The sequence below is a fragment of the Nomascus leucogenys genome, chromosome 1a, assembly GCF_006542625.1.
Source record: "Nomascus leucogenys isolate Asia chromosome 1a, Asia_NLE_v1, whole genome shotgun sequence".
NCBI lineage: Eukaryota > Metazoa > Chordata > Mammalia > Primates > Hylobatidae > Nomascus > Nomascus leucogenys.
In genome coordinates, this window is record NC_044381.1 from 55,925,618 (window position 1) to 55,946,398 (window position 20,781).

The following is a 20,781-nucleotide window of genomic DNA, read 5'->3' on the forward strand; positions in this document are numbered from 1 at the left end:
TAATTGATTGATGGCATTGTTGAATTCAGCTATGTTCTTGATTTTCTGCCTGCTGGATCTGTTCATTTCTGATAGATGGATGTTGAAGTTTCTAACTGTAATAGCGGATTTATCTGTTTTCCTTCTATCAGTTTTTGCCTTGTGTATTGTGATGCTCTTTTGTTAGGGACATACACATTAAGGATTGTTATAGTTTTTTGGAGAATTGACCCCAGTATCATTATATAAGGCCTAATAACTTTCCTTACTTTGAAGCCTGCTCTGTCTGAAATTAATATAGTTACTTGGGTATAGCTACTTGTCTTTTCATTAGTGTTAGCATCATATATATTCATTCATTTGTTTTTTATTCTATTTATATCTTTATGTTAAAGTGGGTTTATTATAGACAATGTATGTGGTTGTGGTTTTTTTAATCCATTCTGGCCATCTCTGTCTTTTAATTGGTATATGTAGACCATTGACATTTAGAGTGTTTAGTGATACATTGCAATAATATCTACCATGATCATTATTGTTTTCTAGTTTGCCCTTGTTCTTTATTCCTATTTTTGTCTTCCACTCTCTTTCTACCTCTTGTGGTTTTAACTGACCATTTTATATTTCATTTTCTCTCCTTTCTTAGCATATTCATTATACTTCTTTTACTTATTTTAGTTGTTGCCCTTGAGTTTGCAATGTACATTTACAACTAACCTAAGTCCACACTCAAAGAATACTATATTGCTTCATGGGTAGCACAAGTACCTTGTAATAACAAAATACTTTTAATTCCTTCTTTCCATCCCTTGTATCATTGCTGTCATTCATTTCCCTTATATAGAGGAATACGTGTGTGTGTGTGTGTGTGTGTGTGTGTGTGTAAACATGTATAAAACTATGTATATATAAAAACATACATAATTGAACACTTGCTATTAGAGCTGTTATCTGTTAGACCAAATAAGTAAGAAAAATAAAAGTTTTTTTTTTACCTTCACTTATTGATGGATATTTGAGTTGATTATACTTTTTGGCTGTTACAAATAATGTTGCTGTGAACATTCATGTACAGTTTTTTCTGTGAATTCAAATGATTTTCTCTTCTCTTGGGTATATTCCTAGGAGTAGAATTCCTGGATCATTTGGTAATTCTATGATTAACATTTTCAGGACCTACCAAACTGTTCTTAATGTGGCTATACCATTTTACAATCCTACCAGCAATGTGTTAGCATTCCAGTTTCTCCTTATGCTAGCCAACACTTGTTATTGTTTTTCTTTTTTCTTTTAGCCATCCTGGTGGTTATAAGATGGTATCTCATTGTGATTTTTATTTCCCTAAAGACTAATGGGGTTTTCAGGTGTTTATTGGGCATTTGTATATCTTCTTTGGAGAAATGTCTATTTAGATCCTCTGCCTATGTTTAATAGACTTGTGTTTTTATTGTTGAGTTGTCAGAGTTCTTTATAAGGAGACTAGACTTTTATCAGAAATATGATTTGCAAATATATTCTATAGGAATTTCACTTTCTTTATAGTGTCCTTTGAAGCACAAAGGCTTTTAATTTTGGTGAAGTTCAGGTTATCTATTTTTTATTTGGTTCTTGTGCTTGTAGGTGTTATATCTAAGAAACTTGCCTAATCCAGGGTGACAAAGATTTACACCCATGTTTTCTCCCAATAGTTTTGGTAGTTTTAGCTCTTACATTTTAGTATATTGTTCATTTTGAGTTGGTTTTTATACAGATGCTCTTTGATTTACAATGGGATTACAGTTTCTAATGAATATATATTGCATTTGCACTATCATAATGTTGAAAATCTTAAATTGAACCATTGTAATTTAGGACCATCTTTATATGGTGTAAGAAAAGGCCCAACTTTATTTTGCATGTGGTTTTCCAGTTGTCCCAGAACCATTTACTATAAGACTGTTCTTTCCACATTGGATTGTCTTGGCTCCCATGTTGAAAACCAGGTGATCATGAACATAAAGTTTTATTTCTGGACTCTCAGTTCTATTACACTGATGCACATGTCTATTTTTAAGTCAATACCACACTGTCTTTTGTAGTAAGCTTTGAAACTAGAAAGTGTGGGTCCTTCACCTATATTCTTCTTTAAGATTGTTTTGACTATTTGGGTCCTTTACATTTCCACATAAATTTTAAAATGAGCTTTTCAGTTTCTGCAAAAAAAAAAAAAAAAAAAAAAAAAGGCACCTGGGATTTGATGATAGGGATGATGTTGACTATGTAGATCAGTTTGGGGAGTACTGCACCTGAACATGTGAGAAGATGTATATTCTGCTGTTGTTCAGTAACATGTTCTATTGATATATGTTAGTTGTAGTTGGATTACAGTATTTTTCATCGTGTTTTTGTTTGTGGATATTCTGCCTTTTTGTTCTATACATTATTGAAAGTGAATCTTGAAGTCTCAAACTGTTGTTGAATTGTGTGTTTCTTCTTTCAGTTTTGTCAATTTTTGCTTCATGTATTTTGGGGCTCTATTGTTCAGTGCACACATTGTTATTGCACTGTTATTGCACATAAGCATACAATTGTTATGCCTACTTGATTGACTTAACCTTTATTATATATACTTATTTGTCTCTAGTAATAATTTTTACCCTGAAGAAGTCTGTTTTGTCTGATATTAGTCTAGCTCTCTTTTGGTTACTGTTTGCATGGTATGTCATCTTCTGTCCTTCTGTCCTTTTTCTTTCAATGTGTCTTTTAATCTAAATTGTGTCTCTTGTAGCCAGCATGTAGTTTGGTCATTTTCTAATTCATTTTGCCAATTTCTGTCTATTGACTGACGTATTTAGTTCATTTACATTTAATATGTTACTTTTGTTTTTCACAGCCACTGTGGCTGAGAAGCTGTTGGTTTTCTAGGCTATTGCAGAGCAGGAAAAGGGAGATGGGAGGAACACAAGTTGCACAAAACAAGCTATTGTCACCTAGATTCAGCTGTTTTTCTTGAATAAATGTTATGTTGTTGCAAGCCTGTGGTTAATTTCCTGATATCTGAAAAAGTTGATATTGACAATTTTTGCCACTTTTGTGGAAAGGTAGATTTTTAGAGGTCCTTATTCCACCATTCCATAAGTTTGTCTCTAAATTGAATTTTTTCTTTTTCTTTTATTTTATTTTTTATCTTTTTGATACAGTCTTGCTCTGTCACCCAGGTTGGAGTGCAGTGGCACATTCTCGGCTCACTGCAGGTTCCACCTGCTGGGTTCAAGTGATTCTTGTGCCTCAGCCCCCCAAGTATCTAAACTGAATTTTAAAAGTAAATCTCAGTATGCCATAATTACAGAAACACAATTGATGAGTGAAAGTGCCTTTTTACTTGATAGAATGGCAAAGATAAAAAGAGGGATGAGGAGAATTGAACATTCTTAGATACTGCTAATAGGATAAATTGGTACAATCTGCCAATAGTATGACAATATATAAAATCTTTTGAGGTGTTTATACCCTTTGATCCAGTAATGCCACTGGTAGAAATGTTATTGCTAATTGTAGTTAGTAGGTTACCTGTCCCAAAGACAACATTGCTCAAAGTTGTTAATAATGAAAATAATTAAATTATCCAATTGTAGGAAATTGATTAAAAATTCAGAATACACCTAAAAAATAAAATACTATGCATATGCTAAAAATGGTAATATAGATGTATAATTAATATTGTACAGAAAGTTGCTCATGATATATTGATGTAAATAAATAATTTCAAAACAGCATGTACAGCATGCATCTGATTTTTAAAGACATATAATACAGATATTTATTATAGGTGCATACATAAATGCCTGGAAGATTAATTCAGACTGTTAGCAGGGATTATTTCTGAATAGTTGGGGTAAAGGTCATTTTGTTTTTGTGTTTTATTTATTTTACTTACGTGCATTTTTTAATTTTTACATAAACAAATAATCCATTTTACATGGATTAAAGATATAATGATTATCTTAAAAGATAAATTAAGAAATCTTAAAGATTAAAATCTAATAAAATAAGCTGAGCTGGGCATGGTGGCTCAAACCTGTCATGCCAGCACTTTTGGGAGGCCAAGGCAGAAACATGACTTCAGGCTAGGAGTTGGAGTCCAACCTGGACAACATAGTGAGACCCCGTCTCTACAAAAAATATAAAGAAGTTTGCTGGGCATGGTGGCACACACCTGTAGGCTTAGCTACTCGGTAGGCCAAAGCCAGAGGTGTCACTTGAGCCCAGGGGTCTGAGGCTGCAGTGAGCTATGATTTTGCCACTACACTCCAGCCTGAGTGACAGAGCAAGAACCTGTCTCTCTCTTTTTTCTTTTCTTTTATTTTTTTTAAAGGCATTTTAGGCAGCTTTCTCTTTTTCTGATTGGTTTCAGAAAGATAAGATGCAGTTACAAGCAAATGGAGAAATTAAGTACAAATATCTGGTCAAAGAAGCTTAGCAAACGTAGCAGTGTTAGAAAACATCCATTTTCTGTCAGTTTATTGAAAATATCTTCAAAACTGATACATCTTTTAGAAGTAATACAAATTAAAGAGTTCATTGAAATAAAGGAGATAGTTTTATGACACCAAGATTTATCTCCACACTTGTTCCTTTATCTTAGATGGAACAAATGCAGAGAGTATAAAGCTTAAAATAACTGTATGCTCTACATTGTAGATGATCAAATGAAAATGCTGTGGTCTCAAACCCAGAGGAATGTGGACCACTTTGGTGGCCAAATTTAACCAGCTGAGGTCTTTCTTGAGTACCATCTGATTCTTTAAAAAAAAAAAAAAGAGAAGAATTTGTCTTTTAGCAGGGAACCTATGTTTTATAAAACTTAAAATCATTAGCCGTGGCTTTGTTATTCTATAGAAAACATATCATTTTGGTTGGGACACCAAGCTCAATAATTAATAAAGGGTCTGGATTTCATGAAATGTTCTTCAGAGAGCCTAGATTAAGATCCAGGGGCAGGGTGATACATCTGCCATTCTTCAGGTCTTATTCTGCCTCAGTAAAATCTGCTACAGTAACATCTCTAACATGTTTTCACAGGGGAACCTATGAAGAAAAGCAGCATATTTTTGAATTGCCAATGAATATAATGTGAATCGTAACTTTAAAATGAGAACAAGAAAAAAGTGTAGTGTCTTTTGTGGAACATTAGTCAACTGTGATGTACGAATCCAAGGCAGTCCCTGAAGAGACAACAGGGAAATAGAATCAGACTATCTTGGATTAAATCACAGCTTCACTCATTTCAGGCTGGTTAATTTTGCACAAGTTAATATCACTGTGCCTCCCTTATAATGTGAAGAATGAGGATATTATTACTCTTAAAGTGTTGTGAGGATTATTAAAATAGATAACATACAAACTTCCTGGAACACACAGATATTCAGTAAACTCTGGTTCATATTATCAATTTTAAGGTACTGTTATTACTGTTGGTGCTAAGTTACTATTATAACTTTCATTTCGAAACATTATCATCTATGGATGATTCTGTCTTAAGAGAACTCTTTGATTTGACATTTATGCCTCAGCCAGAGTCATAAGCTTAATCATTATTTGTTAAATAAGATTAAAATATGGGGAAAAGTATTATCTGTATAAGTGCTGAAAAATAAGGAAGCTTTGGTTTAAGAAAATTTCTTTTACAATAACAGAAAGAAAAGGTTTAACATGCCCAAAAAAAGGGACTGAAAACAATATTTTTAAGATAAAGCTACTAATATTTATAACAAGCTTGTCCAACCCGTAGCCTGTGGGCCTCATGTGGCCCAGGACGGCTTTGAATGCAGCCCCAACACAAATTTGTAAACTTTCTTAAAACATGAGTTTTCTTTGCGTGTTTCTGTGGTTTTTTTGTTTTTGTTTAGCTCATCAGCTATCTTTAGCATTAGCATATTTTACATGTGGCCCAAGACAGTTCCTTCTCTTCCATTGTGGCCCAGGGAAGTCAAGAGATTGGACACCCCTGATCTATAACATATATTTGTTATCTGTTTACATGTTTTATTACAGTGTTTGTGTTAGTCATGGCTTTGTTGTTGAAAAGAGACAAAAATTCTCACAAACTAGCTGACGTAACCAGGAAGAACCAGGGTGAAGATGCTTTATTGGTACCTTGAACCAGGAGTTTGGTTGGGAATCTCTCTCTCTCCTGATTTTTGTTTTGTTTCTCCTCAAACAGTCCTGAATTGTACGTGCTCAGCCTTGCAACCCAAGAGAAAAGGGAGTTTCTATTCCACTCCAAAATGAAAAATCCCAGGGAAAGGGGATGTAGTACTAGGTTTGTCTCAGTGTAAATTAATATTGACCCCAGTGGTCAGAGGCAGAATGTATTCCAGGAAGACTGGGAGCAGGGAGCAGAGCACACTTGGTGGAGAAAAACAATGGCCAGGTACCAATCTTTTCCAACCTGGGAGTTTCCGCACAGCAGTGAATTGGAACCATTATTGGGCAGCGAATTCCATATGATGGGGTCATGAGCAGCATCTTTAAAAAAGTGAAATAAATACATTTAAATGAAATTGAATAGAAAATGTTAAAGGATATCACAGTCAGGTGAATTCTTGTTTCATGAAACTTTCATTTCCATTATATTTACATGTGTGTGGGTGGGGGGACTAGCTACAATTTAAAACATAGTTGTTAATATGGGTCATAATTTTTAAAGTTTACAGGTCTACACCGTACAATGCTCTTCAGTTGTAAACTACTATTGTCAATGGGAAGGTAATCTGCTTGCTACTAGGATCTTAATCTTCACTCCAGTCCAGGCATTGGGCAGAAGAGTGAATGTAGAGTGGCACACAGCAGCAAATGGGAATTAGGTGGCTCCTCAACCTTCCAGGGTGGGTTTTTGTTTGTTTGTTTTTGATTGGAGAGTCCAGGTGGGTAGTTGCTGTGTTTTCCCCCTTTCTGTGACACAATTTAAGGTAAAGTAATTTTCAGAAACAACCATAGCCATAAATTCAGCTCAATTTGTATGTTTCAGTATGCAACATTTCTTCCACTAACAGGGCCAGCTTCACAGGCATGCAGCCTCATGCAATTCCACAGGGCCCTGCACTTGGTTTAATACTCTGCTGTCTGTGGCCACCTTAAACAAGGACCCCACATTTTTATTTTGCACTGGGACCTGCAGATTCTGTAGCCAGTCCTGTCCACTAAAAACACTAAAATGAGAGAATGATAGTCCAGAATCTTTTTTTTTCCCATACCCAGAGAGCTGCAGACATCCTTGTCTTTGCCTGTGCTCACAGAACACGTGATACTTAACAGGAGGAATCTATCTCTCATTTTCTGTTAAATTTAGTTTCACCTGATGCCTCTTAATTTTCTCTTTTAGAAAATGACACTAAACGTGCTCTTCCTGATTAATTTGCAGCATGTTAATACATACTCTAATTAGCAGTTGATTTCCTGCCTCACTTCCCCAGTGGTACCAGGCTGATGTGCCCAATGAGGGCATTCAGAACTCATCATTGAATCCATGGCAGCCCAAACTTATAGTTTAATATATGCCCCACTTCTCCCATCCCCTTATGGCCCCCACATCCCTTAAATAGACTGTCAACTTACTAAAAGGAAAGAGCATAGAATTTAAAAGAGCTTGCATTCAGGTTATGTGTTCATTAAACTGAGTTTCTAAAGTAGGTGTTAGTGATGCCAGTGATTCCTCCTCTTCTCATCTTAGAGTTGCCCGTTGAACTGGGATAATGGATAGACCCACTTATCCTCCAAAAACCGACTTACTAAAAACTATGTAAGAACTGGGTGAAATGTTTTATTTTTCATGATGTGAAAATATTTTTCAGAAAATGAAAAATATTTTATTTTTCATGATCTGAAAAATAAAAATCTTAAGCAGTGTTATCTTTGCTTTGTGATTAAATTTCCAAATCTCCTGGTGCTCATTAAGAATTCCTGTGGCACAGATAGAAAACATATGTAATCTTTTTGTTTTGTTTTGTTTTAATTCAGCACTCACTAAAGTGACCAGAGGTCCATGATGTTCAATTTTTCTCCCACTGAATAGCAAGGTCTTGCCCGAGTTCTTGCTCTGGGACTGGTTAAGCCAAGAGGAACAGCTTATAAAATGTTTGAGCTAATTTAGGGCAGTCTGAGCCATCTGACTAAATGATTCACAGGTTGGAATTTCAGATGCTAGTTCACATAGAAGTAGAGCTGCTTCTGAAGGGAAAGACAGTAACGAGAAAACACTAGTGGGAGGATCTTTTCTGACAAAGGCCTGTTGTTGACACTAATAATAAGCTCCCTGTGTTTTGTTGTTGTTTTTTATTCTGGCAGGCCACTGGTCTCGAGTTTTCTGGTTTCAGCTGAGATTGTGTTTTTTTGGGTCTTGGGATGAGAAGTGAAGCCTTTACCTGTCTTTCCACAAATCCTGCAAGCACTAGGCACATTATAAACTAACCAGCATGTAATTGGATAAAAGTTCTATTCATTATCAGACAGTGAATAAATGTTCATCATTACATGTTATGTTCTTTCTCCTCTTATCCACAGAGAAAAAACCCTATAATTGTAAACCTAACTTTGTTGAATTATATATACATACATATAACACTTGAAACCCTGAAATTCATTTAGAATTCTTAATATCCTAGACCATATGCTAAATTCCCAAACCTGAAATTTCTCAAGTTATACCAATCATTTCACTAATTATTCAGTACCATTCACCAGTGTGCATCATTATGAGGAAAAGCTACTACTTGTTGTTATTTCATTACCCAAATACACAATCCCCATTAAGAGTTCTTGTCTTGGCCAGGGCGGTGGTTTACGTCTGTAATCCCAGCACTTTGGGAGGTGGGCAGATCGCGAGGTCGGGAGATCAAGACCATCCTGGCTAACACAGTGAAACACCGTCTCTACTAAAAATACAAAAAGAATTAGCCGGGCATTGTGGCGGACGCATGTAGTCTCAGCTACTTGGGAGGCCGAGGCAGGAGAATGGCGTGAACCCGGGAGGCGGAGCTTGCAGTGAGCGGAGATCGCACCACTGTACTCCAGCCTGGGCGACAGAGCAAGACTCTGTGCCCTCCCCTGCCCCCCAAAAAAAAGAGTTCTTGTCTTTTCTACTAAAGGGTCATTCTTGTTGGAATTACTACAATCTGCATTCGTTTTCTTTTCAACCGAGTAGCATAGTCTCAGTAGATAAGAAACACGTGCATTCTTACCTCACCTTCTTCCTGCCTGTGATACAGAATTATGTGAATATTGAATGGACTTTGCAGTTCCCATTTCTTTCCTCTAGCAGTTGTGCCCACCCTTTCAATAATGTTTGGCAGATTCGTTCTTTTGCGCTGTCACCCAGGCTGGAGTGCAGTGGCGCAATCTCTCAGCTCACTGCAACCTCCATTTCCCAGGTTCAAGTGATCCTCCCACCTCAGCCTCCCAAGTAGTTGGGATTACAGGCGCATGCCACCACCACTGGCTAATATTTTTATGTTTTGGTAGAGATGGATATTCACCATGTTGGCCAGGCTGGTCTCAAACTCCTGACCTCACGTAATCCACCCGCCTCAACCTCCCAAAGTGCTGGAATTACAGGCAAGAGTCACCGCACCAGGCCGATTTGTTTTTCTAACAGTTGCTTAGCTGTCTAACATGAGGTGCTACTTCAGTGGGGTTCAAGGAGCAAAGGTTTACCTTGCCCTCTGTCTTCCCAGGCAACACAGTTCCTCCTTTTTATTAGTGTCTGCATATCACTGGCAGAATTAAGGAAGTCAGTGCTAGCCATCTCATTCTACTTTGTTATCAGAGTGAGTTTATTCAGAATTTACTACTCAGTCAGAAACTCCGCTCAGAACATTTTGGAGTCATAAATAATGTTACAGGAGAAATCTTTATGATGCCAACACCAAGAGTTTCAGAGTGCCCTGGAACATCTTCAGTAGCCCAGTCTAAGACTACTGCTAACCGAGAGGTCCCTCCAAGCTTCAAAATCCACCAGGTTGCTTTAGGACTCCTGAGTGGGTTAGCAGTGTTGAAGTAGAACCTGTAGAAGAACTAGTTCTTAAACAAAAGTCCCAAGACAGATTTCTTCAGAAAATACCTCTCAAAATAAAGGGATGCTTCAACTGCTTTTCTGCTTGCCGTTAAAGTTAACCAGTCCATTGTCTTAGAGTGAAACTGAAGATGGTAATGCATCTTGTGGCAAGAAGGGGAAAGCCTTTGAACCCATGCTTTCAAGTCCCAAGCTCAGTGTTTCTTCCACAATATCTCACTTGAACATCAAGCTTAGGTGGAGACATTCCTGTCTCTGAGTTGAATATCACATGGCAGAAAATTCCAGGGCTAAATATTTATTGAGCATTTATCATGATCTAGGCACAGGAAGAGTCTTAATAAATCATCTAGTTCAGTCATCTTTTACAGTTGAGAGAATTGAGGCCCAAAGAGATTAGAGTATTTGGGGTTATTCAGAGTTGACTTCCCATTAGCAGTTTTAGCAAAAAGTGCATAGAATTCTAAAAGGCAGTTTTGTGTGGTGGTTAAGAGCTCAGACTCTATAGCCAGACTGCATGGATTCAAATCCCAGACCTGCCACTGTCTAGCTGTTTGACCTTGAGGCTCTCACCGCCTTAGTTTTATCACCTGTCTTTGGGTTATTGTAAAGATTCAATAACTTAATATATGTGAAATATTTAGCACAGTCCCTGACACATAGTAAATGCATGGTTAGTTTAATAATATAATGATTTCTAATCTAAAAGTCTAAATATAATTTCCTTTGATAATTTGCTACTTATTTGGGGCTCAGACCATAAACACTAAAACCTCAGAACATAAACACTAAAACCTCAGAACATTAAAACTCAATAAACTCCTTGTATTTGGAGGGTATATTAGGGTACTCTTGCAGAAGGGGCAGGTTGTAGGTGGGCACCATGACTTCAAGATTTACCTGTGTTAAGTGTCAGGATGGGCTGAGGGGACATAAAGGTGGGGGAGGATGTGCATATAAAATCCTACGAAGACAGACCAAATTGAGATCTAAATTATTCTTTAAGTAGTTTTATCACCTTTTAAGAGTTTTTTTACAAGAGGCTTTTCTTTAGGTATCAATGGTCTCATTCCGTTTTATTGAATTGCACTAGGAGCTTCTTGTAGAAATCTAAAAAGTTACAGTCATTGTTTGTACTTTCAAGTGCTCAATCTTATACCCTGGCTTGTATTACTTGCTGATAATTTCAGTGTAGATCTGAGTGCCTTAGTGAGATTATAAGCTCCTTGACAAGAGTAGCTAGTGATGCATACTACCAGAGCAGCTGACTGCCCACCCACATGGTATGTTTAGAGCAGTGGTTCTCAGCAGAGTTAGGGGGAGGCTAATTTATCCCCCCATCCTGCCCCTCAATGTCTGGAGACATTTGGGTTCTCACAATTAGGGGGTGCTACTGGCATCTAGTAGGAAAGGTCAGGGATGCTGCTGAACCTCTTGCAGCACACAGGACAGCCCCTCACAACACATAATCATCCAGCCCAAATGTCAGTAGTGTCGAGGTTGAAAAACCCTGCTTTGGGGGAACCTAGAGGGCCGCCATACCTTTCTCCCAACCCTTCCCCTTGCCAACTCATTGACATCAAGAATTATGAAGTTAGAGGTTCATTTATTTTGTTTATGACAGACCCTTTTAAAGTGCCAGTACACACTAAACTTTCCCTGACATTTATGTTTTAGGGTAATTTAGTTTGTCCAAAATCTCTTTCCAAAGGTAGGTTTTATAGAGATTAAGTACAGGAGGTCAGAGAGTATTTCAGAAGGGAAAAAAAGCACTGGAGAGGGCTTATTAAAACCTAAAGTTAATTAATTTCTGCTAAGGACAGCCACACCTTTTGTAACCCCCCAGAGAGGTCCCACACAGCCACCTTGTTCAAAACAAGAGCAAAGGGTATTCACTCAGAACCAGTCTTTCCTTACAGAGTGTCCTTACCTTCTGGCAAAGGCAGCTCCAGTTGTCACTAGTTCAACACCCACACTTGGACTGCAGACTATGGTAGCAAAAAACGGTGCATAACAGCACCCCAGGCATCTGAACACTATTGTCTGACATCCCCAGCCTCCCACCCTACACCCCCACCACACTCCTTCTGCCCCGGCGTTGAGCCCAGCCTGGAACACAGCAAACATCTTCACTTAAAATAAGCTCTTTTCTCTTCTGGATCAAACTCAAAGAAAATCAGAGACACCCAGAAGTCTCATCAATTGTGCATTATTTATTAGTCAAAAATCACAAGGGACAAAGGAGTTTATTTTCTTTCTCCTGGATTCTTAAAAGTACACATTCCTCATCTGAAAGTATTTCAGAAGTTGTCAAGAACAATTCACTTTCTAATATGTACTTTATAAGCTAATTATTACATGTGAACTATAAATCACTGAAAAATAACAAGGAAGCATTGAAACAGAATGTTGATGAAACGAAGAGCTTTCTCTAAAAACAGACTTCATTTTATACTTCACACTGATACAAATTTTTTATTGTAAAATATACAAATATAAAATTTACTATTTAATTTTTGTGTTAGGTACAGTTCAGTGATACTAAAAACATTCACATTATTGTGCAGGTATCACTACATGGATCCTCAGAAATTTCATCTTCTCAAACTGAAACTCCATACCCATCACACAGTAATTCTGTCCATCCCCCACAACCACCATTCTATCTCTGTGAACTTGACTACTCCGTGTACCTCATATAACTGGAATCATACAGTATTTGTTCTTCTTTTGACTGGCTTGTTTTACTTAGCATAATGTCATCAAGATTTATTCATATAGCATGCATGTGTCAAGATTTCATTCCTTTTCAAGGTTGAATAATATTCAATTGTATGTGTAAACCACATTTTGTTTATCCAGTCGTCCACCAGTGGACACTTGGGTTCCTTCCACCTTTTGGCTGTCGTGAATTGTGCTACTCAAATTTCTACTTTCTGTTCTGTTGGGTATACACCCAGAAGTGGAATTGCTGGAGCATATGGTGATTGTATTTTTCACTTTTTGATGAATTACCATACTGTTTTTCGTAGCAGCTGTATCTTTTTATGTTCCCACCAGCAATGTACAAGAGTTCCAGTTTCTCTACATCCTTGCCAACACTTATTTCCTGTTTTTCTTTTAAAAATAGTCATTCTAATGAATGTGGCATCTCATCGTGGTTTGATTTTCTCTAATGATTAGTTTTGTCGAACGGCTTTTCATGTTCTCATTGGCCATTTATATAACTTCCTTGAAGAAATGTCTATTCATGTCCTTTGCCCATTTTTGATTCAGGTAGTTTTTTGTTGTTGCTGTTGTTATTGAGTTGTAGGAGTCTTTATATATTCTGGATATTAAACCCTTATCAGATATGTAATTTTTAGATATTTTATTTCATTCCATAGGTGATATCCGTTTTTAAATTATTATTTTTCGTTTACCAAGTAATGGCATTCAGTCTTAATAAGAAGATAGATTCTCATATGTTGATAATAGTTATTTTTTGGCCCTTCCTCAATTCATGGAGAATGTCCTTTAGATTTCCTTTCAGTTCTGATTTTTTTTTTTTAAATAAGTTATTTCCAGCACTTCTGTAAACTGAATTTTTTACTGCTCTTAACTGCTCAAGTTAGCCAAATGTCCACTAGGTGGTACTCTCACTATGGCATGAAGTACTTGCATAAAACTGAAGGCAAATTCCCAGGTTATCCCAACAGGCTTTTACTTCACAAAAATATGAGATGTATGTTAATTTGAACAAACTAATCACATTTATAGAATGTTAACACGGAAGAGTCTGTTGGTTTCAACCTTCTCCTTATAAAATGAGAAAACTGTGATCCAGTGAGGGCAAATGACTTCCCCAAGATCACACACTGGTTCCTGTTGAAGCCAGGATTTGATGCAGGGGTTTTATTCCTCATGTGGTTCTTGATTTGCATGTTGCCACTGCTTAACTATTAACAAGTCTTCTCGGCTGGGCACGGTGGAGCACACCTGTAATCCCAGCACTTTAGGAGGCCGAGGCAGGCGGATCACGAGGTCAGGAGATCGAGACCATCCTGGCTAACACGGTGAAACCCCCGTCTCTACTAAAAATACAAAAAATTAGCTGGGCGTGGTGGCGGGCACCTGTAGTCCCAGCTACTTGGGAGGCTGAGGCAGGAGAATGGCGTGAACCCAGGAGGCAGAGCTTGCAGTGAGCTGAGATCGCGCCACTGCACTCCAGCCTGGGGACAGCGAGAGACTCCCTCATAAAAAAAAAAAAAAAAAAAAAGTCTTTTCAGAGAATCATAGAGTATGCTAGAGTCCAGCTTAGTATAGCTTTATCCATGATACAGGAAACTGCAGATGTAGGCAAGGTATTATATTGCCCTTGTGAAAGATCTTTGGATTACAGATTAGGAAAACAAAATTTCACTAATCTACCCATTGACCTTAGGGAAATAATTTAATAAATATCTGTGACTTGGTGCATTTATCTTTTAAGAGATTGCATTCAGAGATGATCCCTAAGTTTCGTAGTATCATGTAGAAATTCAGTCCTTCAACTCTGAGACTAGAAGCCTGAAATTCACCTGACTCAATCTCACTTTCTTGTTTAGGAGTACAGGTTTGTATTTCGTTTTTGATCATAAAATGAATGGAAGTTCCTATTAACCTTTTCTCATGGCAAGGGATAAAATCTATGTACCAGCTCACTGCTTTAAAACATTTTGCAACTCTTACTTTCACTATTGTTAGTACTAAACATTCCCTAAAATCCAAGCCTTCGAAGAAAACAAAACAACAAAACACAAATATTTTGTAGCCATGTATTGCCGAAAGAACAAGAAAAGCTCTTTTGTGGGATATTTATATAGGCTTCCTAGAGCAGCTTGCCATGCTAATCATTTACAGACTTTCACACACTGTTTCTCACCTGTCTTCTCCCTGAGTAAACTGCCTCTGCATTACCAGTGTGCTTTGCTTCTTACTCCATATTTGTTTACAGAATCATCCCACCAGACAGGACATTTTTGACTTTGTGTTTGTACAGCTTAGTCGTATTCACAGTAACAGTTTTTATTTACCCTTGTAATGAATGTAAATAATATCTCTTCACACTTGATCCATCGCAATATAATAATCCCTCACCAAATTCATAGTTATCTTCCTGAAAAGTACAGCAGTTAGCAAAATCTCAAATGGCAAGATCTTTGTCTCACAGAAAACAGGGGTGGGGTGAGGACAATTGAAAAGGCTTTACACATATACTATTAATTATTTTTGTGGAGATGGGGGTCTTGCTATGTTGCCCAACTGGTCTTGAATTCCTGGCCACAAGTGATCCTCCAGTCTTGATCTCCCAAAGTGCTGGGATTACAGGCATGAGCCACCACACCTAGCTTTACACAAAAAATATTATCATCACAACATATAATAGTTGTGGAAGGCAAAGCGATGTTAAAATCCTGCTCCCTTTTCATGGGTTACCTTAATACTACACACATTGCAGTCTTGAGATTTGTTTTACAGATCATATTCTTTAAAAATTTTCCAGCCAGCTCATGGGCCTCTGGCACTTACCTTTTCCTTTGTTTTTATTCTTCCAGATATCAACAGAATATCTCTGTTCTTGTCTGGCCTTTTCACAAGTTATCTGGGGTGTAGGTCATGGTTTCCTAAGTTATGTATTGAAGGAGGAGAGAGTAAGTCAGTCCAAACGCTACACTGTTCCATAGACCTGCCACATGGTCCACAGTAGAGGGAGCAGTAATTACAGTCACGTGCTGTAGTTGTTGATGAAGGAAACTGAACACTGGTTTTTAAATGTTTTGCATATAAGTAGAAAAACATATTATCTCAGAACTCTCCTTGGCAAAGGATTATCCCATTTTTGTTTCCAGAAAAAAATGCCTTATGAAAAGTCATTTTGATATGATTGAATTTAGCAAAAACGTAAAAAAAATTTTGGATTTGTCATGTTCATTTAACATCCAACTGTTTTCTAATTCTTAAGTGAAAGACCAAAAAATAATAGTTTGCTAAAATGTTTAAGGATATTAGAGAACTATAACATTATTTTTGCATTGGGTAGTAGTATAATGGCATTCAGTTCAGGTTAACAGTATTGATAGTCACAATTTGCCAGGATGGTTTGGAATGCCATTTTTACATTGCTTATGGTGATCTGTGAAATCAGAAATATTTCTTTTCACATGAATCTACAGAAATTCTGCTAAAAAACTGTGTCTTTAGAGACTCGTACATATTCAAATTGTTTAATATCCTAAGAATACTCTATTGAGTTCATTTGTTTATTCTTATCTGTATGTTTAGTTTAATAGGCTGCTTTTAATTTTTATAAACAGGATGATTTGTTTTTTTTAAACATACAGCAGACTCTTGAGAATAAGTTTGGATTATCTTTCAAATTTTTAAATATATATGTTATTTGCCTTTGCATTTGTACTTATTTGTGTACATTTGTACAAAAACTTATGTGCAGAGATGGAAAAGACTAGAAAAAACAAAATGAACATCAAAATGACTGATTCAGAAAATTACTCAGCCTCTTTAAAAATATATAAGCTACCTTTACATGTGCTGACATAGAACAGTTTTAAAAGCATATTAATTGAAAGAAGCAAAGTATAGGCAATACATGTGCTACCATTTATCTAAAATTATATATACATAAGTACATATTACATGTTTATTTATAAATTAAATTTTTCTGAAATGATACAGGAGAAAATAGGAGGAAACATGGATCTGAAGTAGAAGGTATTCCTACTTTGTATATATTTTGATGTTGAAATTTTCTACTATATACATGCATTTTTCATTTTTAAAATTAGCAATTTAGTTTAGAAATTAGTAACCACTAAAACACAAGTATGTCATCTATATCATTTGTGCCATTTAAATATACATCTAGTTTTTCTTATTAATACTGTGTCAATGTATTATTTGATGATGTTTTAGAATATTTGTGATGTTGTACAAGGCTTTCAATTTAGTTGTTTCAACCCTTATATGTTGATGCCTTTGTTGAGTAACCTTGAGGAAAATCATGTCAAAAACACACGCGGCCTGTATTAGAAGGTTAATTTGAGGAAAGACTAATTTGAAAATGGGTAAAAATAAAACTTGAAAGCAAATGTAAGACGAATGTCTTTGGATGGCACAGCACACAGAGAATTAAAGGTGGTCCCACCACTGGAGAAAGCAATCCTTTGTACTTGAGGTTTCCAGATAAACTTTTTTCTGACTTTGACTTAGCTTAAATTCATATATTATTTTTAGACTTTAGTGTTTAATCAAGAAGCATTATTTTAATAGTTGGGATGATTGATGTACCTGTTAGAATTTTCTTTTTGCTCTTAGGAGCATATCTGAATTTAGCAGCCTTTAAAATTTCAAAGCAGTTAAAATGTGCATGATATTCATATGTTAGGGAGGAGTTAAATTCTCTCAGTTGGGAGAAACTAAAGAAGGACTTTCCGTGTTACTAGAACTAGATATTGGACTGCTGAAAATTGAAAGACCAATTGATATACCAATGGGAGGTTTGTGTGCAGTCAGTGAAATTGGAGAACATTTATGTCATTAATGGATTTACATAGCTGTTGGAAGCCAGAAAGTTATGGTAGATGTGGTTCTTACAGAGTTGATAGGCAAGACATATTGGGAGCACTATCGTGATAGGTGATGGTTTGGTAACATTAATAATAGTAAAAACGTGTTATAGTGGGTATTTTTTATGTCGGCACGAATTGGAGACCTGAGCCAGTAAAAGCAGACACTGGGCTCTAAGAGATACAGATGTGAAAGACATATTCGTAGTTTTCTTTCTAACAGGAAGCATTAATAAGCTAGGGGGAAGAAGGAGGGAGAAAGAGAATGACTTAGTCAATTTGAGCGTAATGGTGGAAATATAGGTGGAGATTTTTAAGCTAGTAAAAAGTTAATGATTATGTGCAGATCTGGTGAAGGGTAGATATGAGGCTAGCTGAAAGTGAGATAAATGAGTATAGTCATCGTAGGTTTTTAAGGATGGTTGCCTTGCTGGTTTAGAAAAAAAAAGTTGGGGCCTTGTTTGTAGTGCTTATGGGGATAGATTCTTATCTATTTGGAAGACAGTTATAACAAATTTTCAGCAGTTATGTTTTAATACAAGCAGGGCTTAACTCGAAAGTTCTGTTTCACAGGAATAATTTCATGAGACATCTTTGCCTTTCCAGAATCTCATCAACTCAGGTAGGCAGCTGAACTTTAAACATGAACTCAATCCTTTAAGGATTTGATCCCTAGTAAATGCCAGAAGCTCCAAGTAAAGATAACAAGCTGTTATCAGTGTAAATGGAAGCTATGGAGCAGGCTTTGAGAAGGCACAATGAAAGCAAACCTGAAGAAACAGAGTGCTTATTAGGGTGGGATTGGATAGGTCTCATGGGAACAAGAATAACAATGAATCGTAGCATTTTAGAGCCAGAAAGGATTTTAGTTACCCTTCTCATTTTACAGATAAGGAAACCTGAAGTTCAGAAACATGGAGAAATGAGGCTACCATATCCTTCTAAGTAAAATGTTTGCTTAAAGAATGTATTAGTCAGGGGACAACTCAGCTGCTATAACAAAGAGTCCTGAAAATACAGTGGTTTCAAGAATGCAGATGTGCATTTCTCTGTTAAGGAAGCAATCCAGTTCAGCAGAGCAACTCTGCCCCTCGTGGCCAGTCAGGAACCCAGGTTCTCTCAAGTCATTGTGCCACCATTCCCTAGGCCATGGTTATCACCTTGCTCATATTCCATTTGTAAGAACTTACTAACCTGCCCACCTATAACGTCAAAGAATGCTTCCACGTGGAGTCTGGCTGGGAAGTCATTTCTCTGGCTATAATTCTCCTAGAGGACAAAGGAGAAACATGATGGACAGTGAACAGTCTGTGCCATAGGGGCAGACCAGACTTTCAGTCAGGTTGCTGTCTGCAGTTATGGCTTTTCAGAAATCCACAACCATACCACATGGTTCCCACCCAGCTTGTAGTATGTTGTATTAGGGTTCTCTAGAGGGACAGAATTAATAGGATAGATGTATACATAACAGGGAATTGATTAAGGAGTATTAACTAACAGTCACAAGGTGAGGTCCCACAATAGGCCGCCTGCAAGCTGAGGAGCAAGGAAGCCAGTCCGAGTCCCAAAACTGAAGAATTTGGAGTCTGATGTTCGAGGGCAGGAAGCATCCAGCACAGGAGAAAGATGTAGTCTTGGAGGCTAAGCCAGTCGAGTCTTTCCATGTTCTTCTGCCTGCTTTTATTCTGGCTGCACTGGCAGCTGATTAGATTGTGCCTCAGTCACCCAGACTGAGGATGGGTCTGCCTTTCCCATTCCACTGACTCAAATGTTTTTTTTGTTTTTGTTTTTTGTTTTTTGTTTTTTTGTTTTTTTGTTTTTTTGAGACGGAGTCTCGCTCTGTCACCCAGGCTGGAGTGCAGTGGCGCAATCTTGGCTCACTGCAAGCTCCGCCTCCCGGGTTCACGCCATTCTCCTGCCTCAGCCTCTCTGAGTAGCTGGGACTACAGGCACCCGCCACCACGCCTGGCTAATTTTTTTGTATTTTTTTAGTAGAGACGGGGTTTCACCGTGGTCTCGATCTCCTGACCTCGTGATCCGCCCACCTCGGCCTCCCAAAGTGCTGAGATTACAAGCGTGAGCCACCGCGCCCGGCCTCTGACTCAAATGTTAATCTCCTTTGGCAACACCATCACAGACACACCCAACAACAGTACTTTGCATCCTTCAATCCAATCAAGTTGACAGTATTAACCGTCACAAATCCACCCCTTGTCAACTTGAACCCATACACATCTCCTGAAATAATACGTAATCTTCAAATAAAGACAATAATAAGGTCACAATTATGCCTAACATAATACAACTCTCCTTCATACAACCGGAAATGCACCAATCCTCAACCCAAATGCTGTTAACATAAAGTTAACAATACTTAAATGCTGATATGAAGTCAATAAATCTTACGTCACATGATAAAGGAAATAAAATGAAGATAATTTCTTAGTACAGATGTATACATGCACAAACATGTTCTTACCAAAAATAAGGAGGAAATACTCATAACATGTCCTTGAAGTTTCTTTTTAAAAAAAAAATTATGAGTACATGGTATATATATTTATAGGGTACATGACACATTTTGGTAGAGGCATGCAGTGTGTAATAATCACATCAGGGTAAGTGGGATATCCACCTCAAGCATTAAATGTTTTTCAAAGATTCCAATTATACCTTTAGTTATCTTAAGATGTACAATAAACTGTTAACTGTAATCACCCTGATGTGCTATCAAATACTAGATCTTATTCGTTTTATCTAACTATATTTTTGTACCCATTAACCACTTCCCCCAGCCCCACTACCCTTTCCAGCCTCTAATAGCCATCATTCTGCTCTCTATTTTCAATTTTTAGCTCTTACAAATGAATGAGAATATGCAAAGTTTGTCTTTCTATGCCTGGCTTATTTTAGTTAATTTAACGTCCTCCAGTTCCATCCATGTTGTTGCAAATGACAAGATCTCATTTTTTAAGGCACAGTAGTACTCCATTGTGTATATGTATCACATTTTCTTTATCCATTTGTCTGTTAAGAGAGACTTAAGTTGCTTCCACTCTTGGCTATTGTGAATAGTGCTGCAGTAAACATGGAAGTGAAGATACCTTTTTGATATACTGATTTTCCTTCTTTTGGGTATATACCTAGGAG

General features: G+C 37.1%; 1 protein-coding gene across 1 annotated transcript in view; it reads left to right on the top strand.

Moving 5' to 3' along the window:
• Nucleotides 1-20,781, top strand: part of GNAQ (G protein subunit alpha q) — a 320,596-nt gene that overhangs the window by 261,885 nt on the left and 37,930 nt on the right. The gene's annotated exons all lie outside the window — the stretch shown is intronic.